Source organism: Pteropus medius, unplaced genomic scaffold, assembly GCF_902729225.1.
Source record: "Pteropus medius unplaced genomic scaffold, Ma_sr-lr_union100, whole genome shotgun sequence".
In the NCBI taxonomy this organism is placed as follows: domain Eukaryota; kingdom Metazoa; phylum Chordata; class Mammalia; order Chiroptera; family Pteropodidae; genus Pteropus; species Pteropus medius.
In genome coordinates this window covers 18,793,832-18,812,120 of record NW_024345601.1, presented here as the reverse complement: position 1 = coordinate 18,812,120, position 18,289 = coordinate 18,793,832, and the positions used below count along the sequence as shown (strand labels likewise).

At 32.7% G+C, this 18,289-nt stretch overlaps 1 pseudogene; it reads right to left on the bottom strand.

Moving 5' to 3' along the window:
* Window positions 1–1,821: 1,821 nt before the first annotated feature.
* Window positions 1,822–1,940, bottom strand: LOC120612119 (uncharacterized; annotated as a pseudogene).
* Window positions 1,941–18,289: the final 16,349 nt, after the last annotated feature.

The window sequence follows — 18,289 nt, the reverse complement described above, 5'->3', positions numbered from 1 at the left end:
AAGCTTTTCAGTTTGATATAGTTTAACTTATCTATTTTTGCTTTTGTTGTCTGTGGTTTTGGTGTCATATCTATCTCTGGGAATATCAATAATTTTATGTTTTTGTTTAAAGTTTCTTTGCATGGTTTATTGCCTCCAACTTATTTCATTCAGTTCTTTCATTTTAGTCTTTATCTTCCCTATCAAAGGCTTTCCTCTACTGTTTTGTAACCCTCAATGGTCTGCTCATATTTAAGATGAAGGGGAAAAGCTGCAGGAAGTTTTAAATGGTTGGGTTGTTTAACTGTTTAAATAGTTGATTGCGAGATTCACTGCAGAAAAATGTGGTTTGGCTTTATTGAGAAGCCTCTTATATTTGTCTGTCTCTTTAGGGCTTTTCTCTTGTGTTAGTCAGATTCCCCAGAGAAAATGTATCTAGTCTCCATAAAGATTTATCTGACAGTATTTCAAAGCAGATGAAGGAAGAGGAGGGCCAGGAGGATATCAGCCTTCAGTAAAAATGCATCAATTTAATTAGCATATTCAGTGCTCTACTTCAGCATGCATAATGAGTCAAACCCAGAGACTCTCTGTTTAAAGCAAAACACATACTTCCAGCTCTGTTCTAGGAGGCGAGGATGAGACAATGTAGAAGAGGGGATCTGCTTCTTCTTCTTAAGTAGTTTTCAACCAGAAAATTCTCTTTATTTTAGTTCCCTCTCATTCACTTCCATATTCCGATAGTTGGTGCCACTAATTCTTAAGACTTTGAATATTGTGTTATTTAAAACATGGCTTAGTTATTAGCTTTCCAGTTTAGCATCCAGGTTTTTTTTTTTTTTGGCATTTTTGTTTGTTTTCTGATTCAGTTTTCACACTCATTCTTCTATTTTCTAGATTGAAGAAGTACATTGCCATTCCCTCGTATCTCTTATCCTCCTCAACCTTGTGAAGTTAAACAAATTTTTTAAAAATTATCTTTATATTGATGTTTCTGGAGATAATAAAATTATATATGTGCTCAATCTTGGCTTTATTTGGAAACTCACTTGTCTTAAAAATCCTTGTTTTTATTGTCTTTCAAGGAACAAAAGTACAAGTGTGTGTGTGTGCATGTGTGTGTAGTTAAATCTGTCCATTTTTTTCAATATGTTTCTGATATGTTTTTGAGAACTCCTTCCTACACCAAGGTTAAAACAATTCTATTTTTTCTTAAATCTCTACTCCTTCTAAAACATATTTTTGGTCTAAGAAATGAAGTAGATTTCAATTTTATTACTTTCAGAATATCTCCACACTGTTTATTAAGTAGCTAATTATTTCCTCACTGACTTATAATAACATTTTTATCTTTAGAAAATTTTAATATAGTATATAGATCTAGTTTAGAGTTTTACAGTTTGTTTAATTTTTTAATTCTCTATTCAACCAGACCATTTTTATTTATTATGTCCTTATTATATATTTTGACATCTGAAAAATTATTCTCTACTTTTTTTCCCAAAACATTTTGTCTGGTCTTGCTCATTTCTAATAGTTATATAGGTATGTATTTCCATTATATTAAAAAAATGTCGTACACTGACTTTGAAATTATATATTATTTAGTCAAACATGGAAATTTATAGAAGTATTGTGTTTTTTCTATTATTGTAACCTACTTTCATGTCTTGTTTGATTATATAGGACTCTCTCCATATGTTTTTTGTTTGTTTTGGTTTTATATATTTTATATATTTTTCTAAATCATTTATTTATTTATTTATTTATTTATTTATTATTTTTGACCTCGCAGATTGCAAGGACCTTGTCAGTTTACAGTCCCTTATTTTTTATATTTTATGCCTGCAGCACCTGTTCTTCCTAGGTGGTCTCCTATCCAAGTCCTGACCAGGCCCAACCCTGCTTAACTTCCGAGATCAGACGGGATCGGGCTTCTTCAGGGTGGCATGGCTGTAGACTATATTTTATATTTTTATTGTTATTGTGAACATGCTAGAAAGTGGCATGGAAGATAAAACCTTGCTTTGTCTTTTTTTCATATCCTGGACTCTTTCTAACAGAATTCTTAGGCTCGTCTATACAAGGGTTTCTCAAACTGAGCTGTTCAGAAAAATCATAGGGGTTACTTTTCAAATATCTTCATGTCTAGTCCCATTGCCTAGAAATTCTGATTTAATTAGTCTGATCTGAGGCTAGAGTGTTATATTTTTAAGAACCTCCTGCAAAGTCTAATGTTTGAACGAGTTTGAGAATCACTGCTCTATTGTTCCCGTAATTCTCAAACTTTACATACACTAGAATCGTCTGGAGATCTCTTGAAAAACAAACAAACAAACAAATAAAAATAGATGCACAGGCTGCATTAATTTAGAACCTTTGGGGTGGGTCTCAAGCAGCAGAATTTTTTAAAATCCCCATTTAATCCCAATGGGCAGCTAAGTGTGAGAACTGCTGTCCCACATCCTTGCTCTGTGATCCAAGAATCAGCAAAATCAGCATCACCTGTGAGCTTGTTAGACCTATAGCAAGGTCACAGGTGAGTTGAATGCATCAAGTTTCAAGCACTCTGCCCCCATACAGTACTATTGATAAGTGTGTTCCCAAACTTGTCTGCTCATTTAATTCAATTTCAGAGTTTAAAAAATACTACTGCTAGGCCTTAGACTAGACTAATTGAATTAGCATCTCCAAGAGATGGGGCTTAGGCATAGTTGGGTTTTAAGTTCTCCAGGTGATTCTAATTTGCAGCCAAGATATAACCATTAACCTATGTATGAAGGCTACCATATTTCATGTCTTCTCCAATTTAATAAAAATAAAACATATGTGACTTTCATCTGAGCAGTCATTAAAAGAAGGTGTTGCTGTGTTCTTAATGAGTTTTCAAATTACTTTTGAACAATATATCTTTTAAGTATTAAAAAGGATAGCTTTATCTATTACACATGCCAAAAATAGGCTTGCTTTACTTATAAGAGACACAAGCAAATTGAAGTTCTGAGGATCACATGTGACACACATGGAAATAATTAATGAAAATAACATTTGAAGCTCAATTAATGCATGCTGAGATGATTTGCATTTTGAAGGAGCCTTGAGAATCCACATGGCCTACCAGGGATCTCACTTTGAAGCCCCTATGCTAGATTATAGATACCTCACAAGCAGGAATACTTCTTTGTTTATTTTAATTCATAGAATGACATTGTTGATTGAGTGCCCTAAGCTAAATAAGCCACTTAGGTTCACATTCATAAAAACAACAAATAATATTATCTTGATCAAGTCCTTCCTAAGAAATGGTGATTAAATATCTCATGTTCTCTTTGTGTGCAATTTCTTTCCAAGAAGTAGAGGAAACTGATTTGCCTTTAATGAACCTATGTTGCCTACAAATTGATGTCCACAGATTTTTTACTTTATTAATTGTCTCAGAAACTTAGCCAGCAATGATTTATATGAAATAGTCCCTCTTGTTGCAGGCTCTGCAGTCAACTAATTGATGGCTGTATGAATTATGCATCCTAAGCCAAATGCAAGGGTGCATGAAAGATGCAGCCAAGGTCATTTTCCACTAAAAAGAATACAGTGACTAAATGCCTTTTAAAACAGGCTTTATTACTTTAATTTTGTTGCTTTCTTCATGTATATATCAAGTCCAGAGTAATAAGCAAGTTCTAAAGTCACACTTTCTAAAAAGATGCAGGCACCCAAAATTCAATATTGTGCAGCCTGACAAAGGCTATAATTGAACGAATTTGGTAGAACTAAGGAAAGAACCAGAAATGGTATACAGGTACCTTTTTATCTGATTCCAAAATATGCCAAATCCCCCAAAATTTGCCTACAGTCACTCAAAAGTGACTTCTCCAAAAACAAGCACTTCGATTAAATGAAGGACACATAGAGGCTAAGTACAGAGTATTCAGCTTTTCAGCAGATGATGGTCAGTTACGAAAAGTTACAATTAATCATCATTTATTCATACTAAGAGAAGTGAATGATTTATACATTCTAGAGGATGTATAAAGGAGAAGATGCTTTACTAAATCTTTCTGAATTAAAGCAATCAAATTGGAATAATGAATAGATCTTGTTTTTTTATATGTCTAACTGGCTTAGTTTGAATTATCATTTAGCCATTTATTAGTTGTGTGACTTTAGGCAATTTAACTAACCCTTCTGAACCTTTTCTTATGCAAAAATGGGCATAATAATATTTTATTTGCATAATTATTATGAAGGTAAGCATGACTGTAAGAGTAAGTGAAATCAATAACTTAGACAGTACCTTGGTGCTATACAATAGAGCATACTACCAGGTACAGTGTTCCTTGAATTACAAGTTGCCTGTGAGGCTTGAAACCTTCCAATTTGCTATTAGAATCACCCCAAAATGGCCTTGGGATGATATTACTCTCTGCCCCCTAAACCAAACATCTTCTGATATAAAAGTTTTCATATACCCAGAGAACTCTTCACAGACATTAACAAACCACAAAGAGTGAGTGTGTCAGGACAAACTACAGGTACCCGAGGCTTACCAAACCACACTTAGGCTGTGCTAGAAATGTATGCTATGATTTCACATAAGGGTACAAATACCTCATAAACGGGTTCTTCAGGCCAGTGTTTCATACCTAAATGCACTTAATGCATTAATCACCTGGTAGCGGGGAGTCTTGTTAAAATGCTGATTCTAGTTCTGTAGGGTTGTTGAGATTTTGCAGTTCTAACAAGCTTCCTGGTGACATGATGCATCTGGTCCATGGACCACAATTGGAGTGGCAAGGCTGAGTGCTTTCCAACCTGGCTGCACATGAGATTTGTCTAAAGATCTTTTAAAAAATAATGATGGATGAGCGCGTCTCAGCCCTGTTCAATCTATGGAGTTTAAAGTCCTGACTTAGGAACTTTTTAAAAGCTCCCTGAGTGACTTTTATCTGTAGAGCCATGGTTGAGAACCAGTGTTTTAGATGTACTTCTATCACTTAGTATCAGATGATCTTTTTAAAATCACATGTTGATAAAGTTTAGGCTTTATAACATAGACAGCCTGAGACTCATACTTTAGAACACAACATGTGTAGCTCGGCTCTTACTGGTCACAAGGAGCCCTCAGCACATGTTCCACATAGTCAGTCAGGAAGAGAGCTGCCTTGATAACTTCTCACCTAGGATAGGGTCAAAACCTCATCCCTTCCTTGCAAAAACAGCATCGCATCATCGATGATTCTGGAGCTGTGCTTTGAACTTGGAGTGGAAAGAAATGTCATGTGGCATTGAAGGACCATATACAAAATATTCACAGATTTTATTTACAGGGCAGAAAATACACACCGTAACAAGGAAGTCTTGCTGCTATGGAAGATATTCTACCATAACTACCGATGATCTCATTGCTTTAAAATTAGTAACTATAATAAGTCATCTGCCTGTTAACTCCACTTTTTCTAAGTTCTCTCTTGGTTGTTATAGTCCCAACATTGAAATTTTTAGTTCAATATCTGCTTTCTCCATTTCAGTGGTACCTACATCAGATCACCTGGAGGCTTTTAAAACCAGATTGATATACCTATCTACCATAGTTTCTGATTCAGTAGGTCTAGGGTGGGGACCAAGAAACAGCATATCTAAAAAGTTCCCAGGAGATGCTCTTAGTTATTGGTCTAGAAGCCCCCCATCCCCATCCTGTCTTTTGAAAAGCACTTTATTATTTCATGAGCTTCATGGGTGGAGGGATTATGCCTATATATTCCCCATTCTACCACCAGTGTGTTGTATGTATATGACATGAACAAATATCTTTTGAATAAAAAGTGACAGCTAAGCCCTATCTCATTCAGAGTGAAAACACTTATGCAACATTGGAAATTTTCATCCAGTCCATCAAGGATAACACTTTCCAACAAACCTCAGAAAATAATAAAATATTATTGACTTAGGGATCTCTACTACTTACTGTATACTCTAGAGTGTCTAGGGCACTTCCTATGAAAGTTTTTTGTTTTTTTTTTAACTTGACCCACTACTTTATGGTAACAAAATCGTCATGACACCAACAGGTTGGTTGACTGTTGAGACTTCATCAAGGTGCCTTGAAACAGGAGAAGCAACAGAAGTCTTTCCTCTCGGGCCATCTGCTCTCAATTTTTCAGCTGAACCTCCTGAAGACTTACCAGGTGTCACATGAGAAAGAGACCAAAAGTAAAAGATACTGTCATAGCCAATAATATTCTTGTTATTGTCAAAGTACCATAGTGATTACTCAGTATTAGCATTTCCTGACATCCTAAAAATATTAATGTCTTTTGATTCAATATTAGTGTTTTTTAATTAAAAAAATGTTTCTTAATATGTGTTCACACTAACATTTTAAGGCAGATTTTCTCAGACTAGCTTTTGAAGCAGTAAAAAGCTGTAATGCCGATACCTTACTTTTCTTTTACTCTTTGGATCACACATTTACTTATTATTAAATATTTGCTTTTGTGAAGATTTCCTCATGAGAAGGCTTGGTTCTTGCCATCTGAGAACTCAATCCAAATGTGGGAAAACAATACACAAATGTAAGGGCTGGAGAAAAATCTAACAAATCTGACACAGGTTGTTTATCCAGATCCTGTGTTTGAATGCTCTGATAAGAAAACACTAGGTACACCCAGATATTCTGAATAATGAAAAATTCGGTGACAGACCCAGAATCTTCTCAGGACTTTCAACAGCAACAGTCCTGATAATTTTTTTTTTACTTTATACTTAAGAGTGATTTTAACTTTCGAAGTTTCTTTTGTCTCAAGGTAACCAAAATCTGTGAAGTAAGCAGGCTTGTTTTTAAATACCTTTTGTCAGAAGTAGCAGTAAGATGCCAAATGCTTTGTTTAGGGTCTTACAGTAACAAGGCCCCTGTACAAAATTGTAGTTAAATATAATTATCTGAAATGATCTGAATCAACTTGCATAAATAAATCGCAAAGGGCCATATGATGGCAAGTTGTATCTGTAGACTAAAGAGCAGAGAATGTGCTCCACTCTTCATACTCTATACTTTATGCTCTAAAATTTTAGGACTGATCTATATTATATTCCTCTGTGTAATTCATGTCCTGATGAGTATCTTTAACCTCTTGAAGGCTTGATAGAAGCTTCTGAGGAAATGTGAATAACTCTGATTTTTTAAAGTAAAATGATGACTAAGTATTTACTATTCATTTTAATTCAGTTGCTCTTTCTAAGCCTTAGGAAGCCGCATTAGGAAAAATGATGCTCCAGAAGTGTGTATCCTCTCTCTAGCTAGGCATCCACTGGCAACAATGCACACATGTGTATATATATATATTTGGCATGTGGCATACTTCCTAACACTAATTTTAGTAGCTTAACATTTGCTAAAACTAAGAAGTGAATTTTGTGAAGAAATATATGCTGTAATGAGATTCCCTATTAGTAAGTGATTTTAAAAATATTTTGAACTTATTTAAATAAAAACTGACTAGCCCCTATCAGGTACATGGCAGAGAAGATTTGAGTCTTAGACATTGTACTAGATAATCCTTGATGTCTCTTTTAACTCTTAGATTCTATAATCAAATAGTCTGGATTTTATAGGTTTTCTTTATCTATCTATCTATCTATCTATCTATCTATCATCTATCATCTATCTTTATCTATTGAACTATTGGTATTATTGTTTGGCTATTCATTTGAGTTTGCCTATAGGGTAAACTGTGATGCAGCAAATCAAGTTTTAACCTGTTGTTGAGATCTGTATTTGTAAGGAATATAGACTGATTCCATAATATGGAAAATGATTATGGCAGCTCCAGTCTCTATAATGGTTATAGGCTGTCTAAGCTGTCATATATAATCAGAAAAACAGCTTTAGGAAAGCTGAAATCATATTTATAACTAAATTACTTTGTATAATGGAGTCTGGTGCTGTCAAACATGATTTGATCAACAATAGGGCAATTTAAAAAGTGTAAGTGAAATAGATTTGCCAATTAGATATATAGCACTTAATAAATGTGGAGAACTGATCCTGAGGAACCAGTAAGTATCTAGAGAACCCAATAATCACTTTAAAAAGTACTCAAGACATGTAATTCCATCTGCATTTTCATATCATGAAGAAAATTGTCTGAATCAAGAAAAAGAACATAGAGATTTCGATTTGTCTTTGATATTACTTAATTAAGTTGGTTACCATGTTGCTATAAATATCATCCCATTTTCTATAGCTAGCTGATTATCATCATTTTGAAATATAATCCAGGGTTAGGTAAAAGAAATATGAATAACTCATAGTTTTTTCCTTTTAATATAATGTAATTTGAGAAAATACTTGCAAATGAGAAGGGGAAGTTAAGCTTAATTGATGTTCTGAATTAGAAGGACGGGAGAAGGTGATGGGAGCCTTGATGGTCTTTTGTTAGTATTCGTCATTATTACTTGAGACGCCAACCCATAATCCCAACCACAATGACATTCATTCTGTAAGGAACACTACATGAATGTAAACTAATTGATATTAAAGCTCTTGTTTATGAAAGCAGGAATTTATGGCGAATAACAAAGTGTCAAGTAGTGCTAATGAGATATCTTGGGGTTAATTCTGGTAGCTACAGGTGAAGTGGGGCCATATTTTCAACCCAAATGATTCACTAAGTTTACTTAGAATTCAATTTACAAAAATTGACTTTTTTTTAATCTCTTCACATTTATCTTCTCTAAACTCAGGATTTCCTCACAATTTTTCCATCTAGGACTAATATTTGTTTGTTACCAACACCTTTGAGAGAACCGAATTGAAAATAGGGATCCTGATAGAATCCATAAGAACTTATTAGAAAATCATTAATAAATCCTGTATGCCAATGTTTATGTTGAAATCATATTACTCAAGATTTCTTTGAGTCTGTAAATGTCACCCGAAAACAGAAAAATCAGCAAAATAATAGTTATTATTGGACTTTTTATCTTTGAACAAGTACAAAATCAGCAAAATAATAGTTATTATTGGACTTTTTATCTTTGAACAAGTATTATAGAAAGATGCCGAGTTATCTTGTAAAAAGAGAAAATACTGTTTAACAGTTGAAAATTGGAAAAATTAGATGAATAAAAATTAGAACAAATAAATTATCATAAATATTCATGGCCATCGTTCAAAATCTGTAGCTATTAATTTTTAGGAACTTTTCTAAAATGCATGCTGTGGAACATCAGTCCTTGGAGATGCTACAGTACTACAAAAGAAATTTTGTGGTAAAATAAGTTCAAAAAGCACATCTATGTATACACTTCTCCTTTATATAAGTATGCATATTAGACAAAGTTCAGAGAAATCCTGTCAAAAAATGTTTATTACAACATTTACACAGTTTTTGACCACAAACCACTCCTCTCCTTTTTTTTATTCATCATATGTGTACAGTCATTCTGTAGAACAATTTTAAAGAGATTTTTTGTTAAAATATTTAATTATTTTCATCAGCTCCTAATACTTTATATTTTGATAAATAGATAGTTTTGTTCAATGGTCGTACATTGCACTGGAGAATTTAGCTTTTAGAAATGATGTTAGGCTACATTATGTAAATAATTCTTCCCTGGAAAAACTAATTTAAATCCCTGAATAAAATATTTTTATATGCATAGAAGAGATATAAAAGAACATCAAAACTACTTTTGACCTACATTTACTTTTCTCTTAAATCTAGTTTGATAAGGCTGGGACAAGTGGGAGAATAATCAAAGCCCAGGTCTGGGGGACTCTTAGCAGAAATGTCATCCACAGTGAACGTGATACCAAAGAGATACATGCCCAAAGTGAAAATCTACCTGAATTAGACCAGGCTTTTTCTGGAATTACAAGTCCAGTCTACTTCATAGCCCTGAACTTATTTTAAATAGGTCTCTGATTAGTGTAATGTCCTCCAGAGCCTGGTATAGGCAAATGTAATGTCTCTCTAGAGCAAGGTGTCTTTATCTAAGGTCATAGATTATTCCTACATTTTTTTTTTCAAATAACATATTCAGCACTTAGTCACTGGAAATTGGGCACACAAAAACATATATGCACCAGAGTAAGAATCTCAGAAAAAAAATCAAAATCACAATCAGTTCCAGAAAAGTTTTAAGTATAATTGACAGACTGACACTAAAAAGCAACTATGCTTATAATAGTAAAATAAATAAAAAATAAGATTTTAGATATCTTTTAAACTGGTAAACTCTTATAAAAAATTACTTGAAATAGAATAGATTTGAAGAAGCAAGCAGAATGTTCATAAATGAAATTTAGAACATCCACAATTAAAATTAATGGTTTATAAGCGAATTAGACATAGCCGAAGAATGAACTAGGGAAAATAAAGCATAAGAATCATACAGAATGAAGCACAGATATACAAAATGAAAAACACAGGAGAGCATCTCAAACAATGTGTGGATAGGATGAGAAGTTCTAATATAATTTAATAAGAATACAGAATGAAGGAGAAATTTGGGAAGAGACAATATCTGAAAGCCTAATGGCTAAAATATTTCTATAAATACTAAATGACACTAATCTATAGATTTTAAAAAGGCAAAGAATTGCCAAGTTTTAAAATTACTTTCAGATACAGTTTGATAAAAGTGCAGAAAACCAAATACCAGGAGTAAACTGTAAAAGCAGCCAGGCGTGGGATGGGGAGAGGAGGTATTATATTCAAAGAATGACAGGCAGATTGACAATTGACTTCTCAAAAGTAACAATGAAAACCAAGCAACAACAACAGAGGTTGTCAGACACCTGATTCAACTGATTCTTTAAAGCTATTTGGCTCTGAGTTCAGTATATGTTGTCTCAATAGAAATAACCTCGCAGTTGCTTACTATTTAGATTCTTGGTTTTAGTTCACTGTGTGTGTGTGTGTGTGTGTGTGTGTGTGTGTCTTCCTCCCACCCTGATAAAGTTTAATTCTGAACTGCCTCCCAGGGGTGATATGAAGTATAACTAACTTTGAAGAAATACACATTCCAACTGCAATCACTCTGTAGGCTTACACACGCAAGCTTTTTTTACAGCCTGGTTGCCAAAAGAATAATTAAGCATGCAAATCTCAGATACATTCAAAAGCAATTACATATTAAACTAGGTTAAGTATTCTGTGATTTGAAGTTATTACAGCCAAAGGTCTTTGCTCCCCATGATTTCAAGAAGTAGAGAGAAGTTAGAGGGTAATTTTACAAACAGTTGAACTTCTGCCTCCTGTGCCATTGGAAATAGAATATAATTACAATCTATTCTGATTTCTGGCTCTGATACTGTCTCTGGGAGGAAACGGTCTAATATTCTTTCCTCACAGTGCCTAACACAGTGCTAGGTTCGAGTCAGCATAAACAGCAGCTTTCTGATTGGATGTTCATTATCATAATGGCTATTCTCAGATGGGAAAAATCACACACTCCTAGAGACAAAAGAAACCTTAAGAGACCATAGAGTTTAGTCTTCAGAATTACGAGGCTCTCCAGATGACAGTTATTCATAAAAACCTGCATAAGTGGTGTCTCACTTCTGTTCCTTGGTAGGCTATTAGAGCATGTCATTCTCTTATTAAAGAAACAATGTATTAACACCTACAGTTCTGGACACTGTGTAATGAAATGGTGAACAAAACAGAATCTCCAATCTCATGAAGTTACAGGCTAGTGAAACACTAACTGAAACGAGCAGGAACCTTAGAGATCATTCTATCTTCTCTGACTCCTTCATTTCATAGGTCAGGAAACTTGCACTCAGAAAAGTTAAATATTTGCTCAAGAACCCACAATTGGAAATTTCTTTCAATTTTTTTTTTTTGTAGTATATGGAAATGCAGTTAATTTTTCTGTGTGGGCCTTGTACCTGTGACCTCACATAATTCATTTCTTATTTCTAGTAGTTTCTTGTAGATTTATTAAAATTTATAAGATAATGTTATGTGCAAATAAAGACAGTTTACCTCTTCCTTCTTAATCTAGGCACCTTCTATCTTTTTTTTTTTCCTTTTTCCTATTGCCCCAACTAAAGCCTCGAGTACAATGTTGAATAGAAGTGGCAAGGATAAACATCTTGCCTTATTTCTGATATTAGGGGAACAGTTTCAGTCTTTCACCCTAATGTTTAATGATAACTGTAGGTTTTTTAATAGATATCCTTTAACAGATTGAGGCATTTCTCTTATATTCCTAGTTCCCTTAGAGTTTTTATAATGTTTTACTATTAAATTTGATAAAATTAATCTTCAGTATCTATCATTCTCCCCTTTTTTACTGTTAATGTGGCAATATGACTATACTGTTAAATTAACCTTGCATTCCTGAGACAAATTCAAATGGTCCTGATGTGTCATTTTTACACATTAGACCTATTTGAAGGTTTAATATCTAGCATTCCTTCGGATATGATCGATTGGCCCACTGCCATCTCAGGATATTCTGATGGCATTCTCTTCTGATGTCCTTAGTTCTTCTGATGACTGAGTATTCTTTGGCTCTGGCTGGATGCCGGCCCTTCTAAGTCTCCGCAATGTCAATCATATTGCTCATGATCTGGGCTGTCTGTTTCTTGACTTTTGTGAATATCAATCCATTGCCAGTTTGCCAGACTCTTAACTCAGATTTCACACAAAAGCAAACAAGTGTCTGACATTTCTTGCTCTACATGCAGAAGCTCAAAGAAAGGAGGTAAGAACACGTCTGATCAGAGAAGATAAAATTGATCTATTATCAACCTTGTCTACACACTATTAGTATTTTTCCCACAATGCTTCAGGGCTAGAAGACTTCCTTCTTCCTTATAAATAGTGAAAGTTCTCTCCTTATATCCTCCTTTATCTACCCTACACAACCCATAACCAGAGGAGACACTCTCTACTAAGAGTTTGATATTTATCTTTCCAGACTTTTGTCTCTTCTTAAACAAATCTATCATTTATCTATCATCTATCTATCTATCTATCTATCTATCTATCTATCTATCTATCATCTATTATTTCCATCCATCCATCTTTCTATTTATACTTGCGTATATTTCTAGCCATTCTTTGAAATCAGAAATGAAGAAACGAGGTGATGAGTACATTGTTTGGCAAACTGCTTATTTGTATTATTTTTTAACATAAAAATAAGCTTTGACTACCTTTCCAAGTGAACCCATAGTTTACTTTTCTGTTTTTAGTCTCTCTAATATACGTACTGCCTAACAATAATTGCCCGGTTACCTCGGTATTTATTTATCACATGTTTTTGCTTGTTTCTTTTTATTGTTGAGCAGTATTCCATTTTATGAATGTACAACAATTGGTTTATCCATTCACCAGCTGATTAACATTTTGGCTTCTTTGTACATTTTGACTAATATGAATAAAGTTGCTATGAACATGCATATACATGTTTTTTGATGTGTGCGGACATAAATTTTTGTTACACTTAGGTAACTGCATAATCGCTCAGCTATATGGTAAGTGTATATTAAGTTTATAATAAATTGTTAAGCATTTCACCAAAGCAATCATACTATTATATACCAGCAATATATGAGAATTCCAGTTATTCCACATTTTTAGCAGTATTTGGTATTGTCAATCTCTTAAATTTGAGCTATTTTAGTGGGTGCTCAGTATTATTATTGTGATTTTAATTTATATTTTCTTGGTGACTCATTGTTTTATGATCATAGGCTGTGCATGTATATTGTTTACAACATTATCCTAGAGAATTATTGAAAGTCTTTTCTTTTTTCTTTCTTTTTTTTTCAAAGAGGATTTTTACTTGCTTCTGCCAGTTAGATTGTGGCCCTGTTAACTTCAACCACTTTTAATTTTATACTTGATGCTTCTCAAATGAAACACGTTGTGTGAATTCAAGCCATAAAATGATGTGAGCAAAAAAAACATCTCCAGGAAAATATTTTTCCCCTTTCATTAGTACCAATGTCAAGATAGACAAGTTTTCTTGACATCTCTTCCTGTGAGGTAAGATGATTTCTTGTTCCCAAATGATCCATTTAGATGGTCAGCTTTTTAGGCCTATAGCATTCTCCACCTTTCATAAGTCCTAAATATCAAATGCCTTCTCCAGTATCTTGTTTAATCATCAAAATAGAAGCTCAGAGTAATTAGTACATAGCAGTTTCCCTCAGAGCAAAGCTGTGTCCAATATTTGGCATATCTCCAGACTTCTACTTTCAGTCTTTTTTGAAGTCTTTCTTCTGATAATTTTTTAAAAATCAGGCTAATTATTCATTTAAAAACAAATCTTTAGGAAAAATGTTTTAAACAGGATAATTATTCAGGCTATCTGATCCATCATATTGCCATAAATGGAAATTTTTCTTATTTATTAAAACATATTGCTATTCTTCATTATAATTTTAAGTATTTCTTTCACATATTTTTTCTGTACATTAAATGCCAAACTTTTGTCAATGCATTTCAACTATTTTGTTGCTATTAATAATTAACTCTTTGCTTTATTATATTTCATGTATAGGAAAACTATTATTTTTGTAAATTAGTGATTATCTTGATGTTATATGTAATGAACTGTATAATGTTAATTTTTTTTATTTTTTATTCATTCTTCAAATATTTATTTTTGTATCATCTAATCACATCGGATAGAACTTCTAGAATGTTGTAAAGTGGGTACTTTAGTGGGAATTACTCCAATATCTAATCATAAGACATAATGCTGCTACTTCCCTTTATTTCTACTTTAAAGGTTTAAAAATTATGGTAAGATGTTAAAATTTGATAAATACAGTTTTGGCTTTAGTTGAGGTATTCACTATTTTATTTTTGCCTTTGACCAGGTAATGATGATTTGTTATATTTGCTTGTATTGAAACATTCTATTATTAAAACAATTTAGTCAAGGTCTATTCTATTAATGTCCTACTTTTATATTCTCTGAGATTTTTATCATCATTTATGAAAGTATAAATTGGTATATCATTATCTTTTCTACTATTATTACTTGATTGTTAGATTAGTTTTATTATTATAATTAAAAATGTTTCTTCTATCGCTATTGAATTTTACTATCACAGAATTCAACTGTGGAATTAATATTACTTAAAGGTCTAAAACTTTTAAATATGAATTTTTCTGAACACAACATCATGGAAAAGGCAAGGAGACTAGGTAAGGGGCAAGGGAGCGGACGAGTTTCTTCTATGGTTACTGTTCTATTTATGTTTTTATATTTATTTTACTTGTCAAAAGTACAACTTTGCATTTGGGTGTAAAAATGAATATGACAAAATGACTAGTTTTCTCAAATGGACCACCAATAAGGAATCCAAAACAAAGTATTTTAAATATTTTATATCTGTAAAGACTCTTTTTAAACTAAGTTCACTACTCAGGTGCTGGGTATTAGCATGTGGGCATATCTTTCAGGGAGTCACCATTTAACCCACTATAAATGATAAAGTTAAATTTCCTACAATTGTCATATTAAAACAAATATTTATTATAACAGGAAAGGAAATCAAACCTTACAGTAATTACAGCCCCTAGGTTAAGGACCACATACAAAAGTTATGATAATAAATTATTTACAGTTAAAAAGCAGAATGTCAAGACCTTGCTTTTATGATAAGCTAATCTAGACATGTACTCAAATCTTATGATGCCAAGATATAGAATATATAGAAATATAACTTAAATAGAATGTTTTCTCTTCTTTTTCACATATACACTGACTTTTTCTTTATGATTGCTCTTGATTTAAGTGTTTTCATTATAGCTGGTTTATTATAATAAAAAGTAAAACATACTTTAAACTTTATATTCTGTGAAGCAACTGGGTTAAAAATTCTCTTTCCTTCTCAAGGTTTTTTATTAAATAAAATTGTAGTTTCTGTCCTGTGATTTCAATTAATATTTTAATCAAGCTTAAACAAAGCTTTTAAGGTTTTACATTTTCAATTTTCACATAAGATCTTTTTGATCATTTAAATTCTACTAGAGAGTGCCTCTATGTCATCCACATATTCAAGTTTATTTTAAAAAAGGTAGTAATTTATGATTCTTCTATTTTCCTGTGTATTTGTGGATATTTTCCCATTATCATTTCTATTGTGGGTCATTTGTGTTGTTTTTCTCCATTTTCTTTTTTGCTCTGAATTGGTTAGCCAATGATTTATCTAATTCATTACTTTTCATAACATTTCAATTCTTTAATTGACAATGTTATTAGTTGTATTCTTTACAACTTATTTTTGATTTTGTTTTAATTAGTTTTATTCTTCTGAGTTTATTTGGTTTTTAATTTTAATTAATTTAGGTTTAAATAGCTACATATGGTTAGTGGTTACTGTTTTGGGCAATGCAGCTTAGAGGAAAACAACATGGCTGTTTCACTGATGAGTTGAGTTGTGGCAATCTAGAAGGTGTGATGGCATAATAAACACATTCATTGTGTTGGAAGGAATGATAGTGGTTTTTCTGTGGTGGATTAGTAGTGACTAGAAGGTGGCATGAGGGAGTTTCTGGAGTTTTATAGTGTTTTGTTTCTTGATCTGTATACTGTCACAGAAATATGTTTACTTTGTGAAAATTCCTTGAACTGCATTTATAATTTATGCACTTTTCAATAAAAATTAAACTAACAGAAAGAACATACCATAAGTAAATGGGATTTTTTTAGACAAGCAAGGGTAGTTCAAAACTAGTAATCCCAACATATAGTTTTGACAGTTGACATTTGACAAACACCTATCTTTGAAAAACATGAAAATAGTAATTGCTGGATCATTTCTTAATATGTACATTTCAAAGTCAAATGTTTTCTAATGGGAAAATATTAAAGACATTTCCACTAAATAAGCAACTCAGATTTACACATTATCTGCACTATGTAATATTGAATTTAAGATTTTAGCTAATTTAATTAGATAAAATAAAATGCTACAAATTAGAATTGTAATAGAATTATCAAAAATCTCTATAATGATTGAATACCAGAAAAGGTCCTAAGAGTCAAAGGAAAACCCTGAAAATAATAAGTAAATTTAGGAAAATGACAATATATAAAACTAATATTCAAAAATAATACTTGCAGAAGTCTTTCAACTTGGTTCTCTGTGATAACAACAAAAAAGATTTAGTAGAAATGACTAACAATTGGTGGAATTAAAAAAGAAATCCCTAATATAATGTACAAAAATTATAACTGTCCACTGTTCTTATACTAATTTTAATTCCTTATCCTTAAAGAAATGGTAGAAACTTTTAGCTAACTCTCTGCTCCTAAGTGCTCTATAATCCTCATCTTCATGCTGACATCTGCCTATTTACTTCTTTATATGCCATGCTGTCATTACATTAGGCTGTTGTTACTTGGACACTAATTCTTTGTGTCAAAGTCCTTATGAATATTTCAAGCAGTCTCTGTGTGTGAATGCTCAAAGTTCATTAAAAAATATCCAGAGTATTCCTATAAGGATTTGCCATCTCTATGCTCTGCAAAATGCCTGTGGCTAATAATTAATGTGACAAGTTGTTAAATTATGTTTCAATGGATACATCAGGACACAAAAGATTCAAAATTTTACAGTATGGTGCTCAACCAAAGTGAGTTGAGAAATCCTGAGAATGAGTTAACCTATTACTTACTTTTAGAGTATAAAACAATTAAAAAATGGTATGGAAGAAAAAGATTTGAGAAGAGGTTTCTTGGGTATAGAGTGGTCAGAAGTAGCAAATGAAAATACAGGCTGCCCAGTTTGAATTTCAAATAAACAATATTTGGGGGGTATAAATATGTCCCTAATACTTGTATGGGACATATCTATACTAAAAAGTATTTGTTGTTTACCTGAAATTCAAATGTAATTGGGCATATCATATTTTATCTGGTAATCCTACTTGGGAGAAAACACTCTGTCCTTTAAGTCATGACACCTATTCACCCAAGGGAAGGGGTGTGCTACCTACTTCGTTTCAGGTCTAAAAGAGGAGCTTCTGCAGGACCAAATGGAAAACTTGCTGAGAGAATGGCAGACACAATGGACTGGTTGACATCTGCCCAGGAATTCTAGAGGGCAAGAGAAACCAACCAGCTGCTTTGCTTTGGCAGCAAAAAAGTAATTGTTTTGAAATCTGTCTCCACTCCCAGAACTTATCAAGGTAAAGAAAGGATGACTATTCACATAACTTAACACTAAAAAACTAACAATGTAATTAAAAAATGGGCAGAGGATCTGCATAGGCATTTTTCCAAAGAGGACATACAGATGGCCAATACACATATGAAAAGATGCTCAACGTCA